We start from the raw sequence: 6,338 nt of genomic DNA, 5'->3' as shown, positions 1-6,338 counted from the left end.
TGAGATACCGACGATCGAATCTCGGGCAAGTAACATACCGATGACAAAGGGAACAACGTATGTTGTTATGCGGTCTGACCGATAAAGATCTTCGTAGAATATGTGGGAGCCAATATGAGCATCCAGGTTCCGCTATTGGTTATTGACCGGAGACATGTCTCGGTCATGTCTACATTGTTCTCGAACCCGTAGGGTCCGCACGCTTAAGGTTTCGATGATAGTTATATTATGAGTTTATAAGTTTTGATGTACCGAAGGAGTTCGGAGTCCCGGATGAGATCGGGGACATGACGAGGAGTCTCGAAATGGTCGAGACGTAAAGATCGATATATTGGACAACTATATTCGGACATCGGAAATGTTCCGAGTGATTCGGGTATTTTCGGAGGTACCGGGGAGTTACGGGAATACGAGGAAGAAGCAATGGGCCTTGATGGGCCTTAGTGGGAAGGACCAGGAGGTGGCGCACGCCTCTCCCAAGCCCAGTCCGAATTGGACAAGGGGTTTGGGGCGCGGCCCCTCTCTCCCTTCCTTCCCCTCTTCCCCCCTTTCCCCCCTTCTCCTAGTTGGACTAGGAAAGTAGGAAACCTACTCCAACTAGGAGTAGGAATCCTACTCCCCTGGCGTGCCCCTCCTAGGGCCGGCCTCCTCCCCCCTTGCTCCTTTATATACGGGGACAGGGGGCACCCCATGAACACACAAGTTGATCCACGTGATCGTTTTCTTAGCCGTGTGCGGTGCCCCCTTCCACCATAATCCTCGATAATATTGTAGCGGTGCTTAGGTGAAGCCTTGCGACGGTAGAACATCAAGATCGTCACCACGCCGTCGTGCTGACGGAACTCTTCCCCGACACTTTGCTGGATCGGAGTCCGGGGATCTTCATCGAGCTGACTGTGTGCTAAAACTCGGAGGTGCCGTAGTTTTGGTGCTTGATCGGTCGGGCCGTGAAGACGTACGACTACATCAACCGCGTTGTGCTAACGCTTCCGCTGTCGGTCTACAAGGGTACGTAGATCACACTCTTCCTTCTCGTTGCTATGCATCACCATGATCTTGCGTGTGTGTAGGAATTTTTTTGAAATTACTACGTTCCCCAACAGTGGCATTAGAGCCTAGGTTTTATGTGTTGATGTTATATGCACGAGTAGAACACAAGTGAGTTATGGGCGATATAAGTCATACTGCTTACCAGCATGTCATACTTTGGTTCGGCGGTATTGTTGGACGAAGCGGCCCGGACCGACATTACGCGTACGCTTACGCGAGACTGGTTCTACCGACGTGCTTTGCACACAGGTGGCTGGCGGGTGTCAGTTTCTCCAACTTTAGTTGAACCAAGTGTGGCTACGCCCGGTCCTTGCGAAGGTTAAAACAGCACCAACTTGACAAACTATCGTTGTGGTTTTGATGCGTAGGTAAGATTGGGTCTTGCTTAAGCCCGTAGCAGCCACCTAAAACTTGCAACAACAAAGTAGAGGACGTCTAACTTGTTTTTGCAGGGCATGTTGTGATGTGATATGGTCAAGACGTGATGAGATATAAGTGGTTGTATGAGATGATCATGTTTTGTTGAAGTTATCGGCAACTGGCAAAAGCCTTATGGTTGTCTCTTTATTGTATAAGATGCAAGCGCCAAATAATTGCTTTACTTTATCGCTATGCGATAGCAATAGTTGCAAGAGCAATAGTTGGCGAGACGACCGTGTGACGACACATTGATATAGATCAAGATGATGGAGATCACGGTGTCATGCCGGTGACGATAGAGATCATGACAGTACTTTGGAGATGGAGATCAAAGGCGCAAGATGATGGCCATATCATGTCACATATTTTGATTTCATATGATGTTTATGTTTTATACATCTTATTTTGCTTAGTTTGACGGTAGCATTTTAAGATGATCTCTCACTAATTATCAAGAAGTGTTCTCCCTGAGTATGCACCGTTGCGAAAGTTCTTCGTGCTGAGACACCACGTCATGATCGGGTGTGATAGGCTCTACGTTCAAATACAACGGGTGCAAAACAGTTGCACACGCGGAATACTCAGGTTATACTTGATGAGCCAAGCATATACAGATATGGCCTCGGAACACGGAGACCGAAAGGTCGAGCGTGAATCATATAGTAGATATGATCAACATAGTGATGTTCACCAATGAAACTACTCCATCTCACGTGATGATCGGACATGGTTTAGTTGATTTGGATCACGTGATCACTTAGAGGATTAGAGGGATGTCTATCTAAGTGGGAGTTCTTAAGTAATATGATTAAATTGAACTTAAATTTATCATGAACTTAGTCCTGATTGTATTTTGCAAATTATGTTGTAGATCAATAGCTCGCATTGTTGCTTCCCTGTGTTTATTTTGATATGTTCCTAGAGAAAACTAAGTTGAAAGATGTTAGTAGCAATGATGCGGATTGGATCATCTGAGGTTTATCCTCATTGCTGCACAGAAGAATTATGTCCTTGATGCACCGCTAGGTGAACAGACCTATTGCAGGAGCAGATGCAGACGTTATGAATGTTTGGCTAGCTCAATATGATGACTACTTGATAGTTTAGTGCACCATGCTTAACGGCTTAGAATCGGGATTTCAAAGACGTTTTGAACGTCATGGACCATATGAGATGTTCCAAGAAGTTGAAGTTAATATTTCAAGCAAATACCCGAGTTGAGAGATATGAAGTCTCCAACAAGTTCTATAGCTAAAAGATGGAGGAGAATCGCTCAAGCAGTGAGCATGTGCTCAGATTATCTGGGTACTACAATCGCTTGAATCAAGTGGGAGTTAATCTTCCAGATAAAATAGTGATTGACAGAATTCTCTAGTCACCATCACCAAGTTAGTAGAACTTCGTGAGGAACTATAATATGCAAGGGATGACGAAATTAATTCCCAAGCTCTTCGTGATGCTGAAATCGACAAAGGTAGAAATCAAGAAAAACATCAAGTGTTGATGGTTAACAAGACCACTAGTTTCAAGAAAAGGGCAAAGGGAAGAAGGGGAACTTCAAGAAGAACGGCAAGCAAGTTGCTACTCAAGTGAAGAAGCCCAAGTCTGGATCTAAGCCTGAGACTGAGTGCTTCTACTGCAAAGGGACTGGTCACTAGAAGCGGAACTACCCCAAGTAATTGATGGATAAGAAGGATGGCAAAGTGAACAAAGGTATATTGGATATACATGTTATTGATGTGTAATTTACTAGTGTTGATAGCAACCCCTCGGCGTTTGATACTGGTTCAGTTACTAAGAGTAGTAACTCGAAACGAGAGTTGCAGAATAAACAGAAACTAGTAAAAGTCGTGGTGACGATGTGTGTTGGAAGTAGTTCCTAGATTGATATGATCATCATCGCACTCTCCCTATACTTTCGGGATTAGTGTTGAAACTAAATAAGTGTTATTTGGTGTTTGCGTTGAGCATGAATATGATTTGATCATGTTTATTGCAATACGGTTATTCATTTAAGTTAGAGAACAATTGTTGTTCTGTTTACATGAATAAAACCTTCTATGGTCATACACACCAACGAAAATGGTTTGTTGGATCTCGATCGTAGTGATACACATATTCATAATATTGAAGCCAAAAGATGCAAAGTTAATAATGATAGTGCAACTTATTTGTGGTACTGCCGTTTAAGTCATATTGGTGTAAAGCGCATGAAGAAACTCCATGCTGATGGGATTTTGGAATCACTTGATTATGAATCACTTGATGCTTGCGAACCATGTCTCTTGAGCAAGATGACTAAGACTCCGTTCTTCGGAACAATGGAGCGAGCAACAAACTTATTGGAAATAATACATACGGATGTATGCGATCCGATGATTATTAAGGCTCGTGGCAAGTATCGTTATTTTCTAAACTTCAAAGATGATTTGAGCAGATATGGGTATATCTACTTGATGAAACATAAGTCTGAAACATTTGAAAAGTTCAAAGAATTTCAGAGTGAAGTGGAAAATCATCGTAACAAGAAAATAAAGTTTCTACGATCTAATCGTGGAAGAGAATATTTGAGTTACGAGTTTGGCCTTCAGTTAAAACAATGTGAAATAGTTTCACTACTCACGCCACCTGGAACACCACAATGTAATGGTGTGTCCGAACGTCATAACCGTACTTTATTGGATATAGTGCAATCTATGATGTTTCTTACAGATTTACCAACATCGTTTTGGGGTTATGCATTAAAGATAGTTGCATTCACATTTAAAAGGGCACCATTTAAGTCCGTTGAGATGACACAATCTGAACTGTGGTTTGGCAAGAAACCAAAGTTGTCGTTTCTTAAAGTTTGGGGTTGTGATGCTTATATGAAAAAGTTTCATCCTGATAAGCTCAAACCCAAATCAGAGAAATGTGTCTTCATAGGATACCCAAAGGAGACTGTTGGGTACACCTTCTATCACAGATTCGAAGGCAAGTTATTCATTGCTGAGAATGGATCCTTTCTAGAGAAGGAGTTTCTCTCGAAAGAAGTGAGTGGGAGGAAAGTAGAACTTGATGAGGTAACTGTACCTACTCCCTTATTGGAAAGTAGTTCATCACAGAAATCTATTCCTGTGACTACTAGACCGATTAGTGAGGAAGCTAATGATGATGATCATGTAACTTCAGATCAAGTTACTACCGAGCCTCGTAGGTAAACCAGAGTGAGATCCGCACCAGAGTGGTACGGTAATCTAGTTCTGGAGGTCATGTTACTTGACCATGACGAGCCTACGAACTATGAGGAAGAGATGATGAGCCCAGATTCCACGAAATGGCTTGAGGCCATGAAATCTGAGATGAGATCCATGTATGAGAACAAAGTATGGACTTTGATTGACTTGCCCAATGATCGGCGAGCCATTGAGATTAAATGGATCTTCAAGAGGAAGACGGATGCTGATAGTAGTGTTACTATCTACAAAGCTAGAATTGTCGCAAAAAGGTTTTCGACAAGTTCAAGGTGTCGACTACGATGAGAGTTTCTCACTCGTATCTATGCTTAAGTCTGTCTGAATCATGTTAGCAATTGCCGCATTTTATGAAATCCGGCAAATGGATGTCAAAACTGCATTCCTGAATGGATTTCTTAAAGAAGAGTTGTATATGATGCAACCAGAAGGTTTTGTCAATCCTAAAGGTGTTAACAAAATGTGCAAGCTCCAGCGATCCATCTATGGACTGGTGCAAGCATCTCGGAGTTGGAATATACGCTTTGATAAGTTGATTAAAGCATATAATTTTATACAGACTTGTGGTGAAGCCTGTATTTACAAGAAAGTGAGTGGGAGCACTACAACATTTCTGAAAAGTATATGTGAATGACATATTGTTGATCGAAAATAATGTAGAATTATTCTGCAAAGCATAAAGGAGTGTTTGAAAGGATTTTTTTCAAAGAAAGACCTCGGTGAAGCTGCTTACATATTGAGCATCAAGATATATAGAGATAGATCAAGACGCTTAATAAGTTATTTCAATGAGTACATACCTTGACAAGATTTTGCAGTAGTTCAAAATGGAACAATCAAAGGAAAAAGTTCTTGCCTGTGTTACAAGGTGTGAAATTGAGTAAGACTCAAAACCCGACCACAGCAGAAAATAGAAAGAGAATGAAAGTCATTCCCTATGCCTCAACCATAGGTTCTATAAAGTATGCCATGCTATGTACCAGATCTATTGTATACCCTACCACTGATTTTGGCAAGGGAGTACAATAGTGATCTAGGAGTAGATCACTGGACATTGGTCAAAATTATCCTTAGTGGAATAAGGGTATGTTTCTCGATTATGGAGGTGACAAAAAGGTTCGTCGTAAAGGGTTACGTCGATGCAAATTTTGGCACCGATCCAGATGACTCTAAGTCTTCATCTGGATACATATTGAAAGTGGGAGAAATTAGCTAAAGTAGCTCCGTGCAGAGCATTATAGACATAGAAATTTGCAAAATACTTACGGATCTGAATTTTGGCAGACCCGTTGACTAAGCTTCTCTCACAAGCAAAACATGATCACACCTTAGTACTCTTTGGGTGTTAATCACATAGCGATGTGAACTAGATTATTGACTCTAGTAAACCCTTTGAGTGTTGGTCACATAATGATATGAACTATTGGTGTTAAATCACATGGCAATGTGAACTAGATTATTGACTCTAGTGCAAGTGGGAGACTGAAGGAAATATGCCCTAGAGGCAATAATAAAGTTATTATTTATTTCCTTATTTCATGATAAATGTTTATTATTCATGCTAGAATTGTATTAACCGGAAACATAATACATGTGTGAATACATAGACAAACAGAGTGTCACTAGTATGCCTCT

Source organism: Triticum urartu, chromosome 2A (assembly GCF_056163025.1).
Source record: "Triticum urartu cultivar PI428250 chromosome 2A, HENAU_Tu73, whole genome shotgun sequence".
Taxonomy (NCBI): Eukaryota; Viridiplantae; Streptophyta; class Magnoliopsida; order Poales; family Poaceae; genus Triticum; species Triticum urartu.
The sequence above is the reverse complement of the archived record's forward strand: the minus strand, read 5'-3'. Positions refer to the sequence as shown.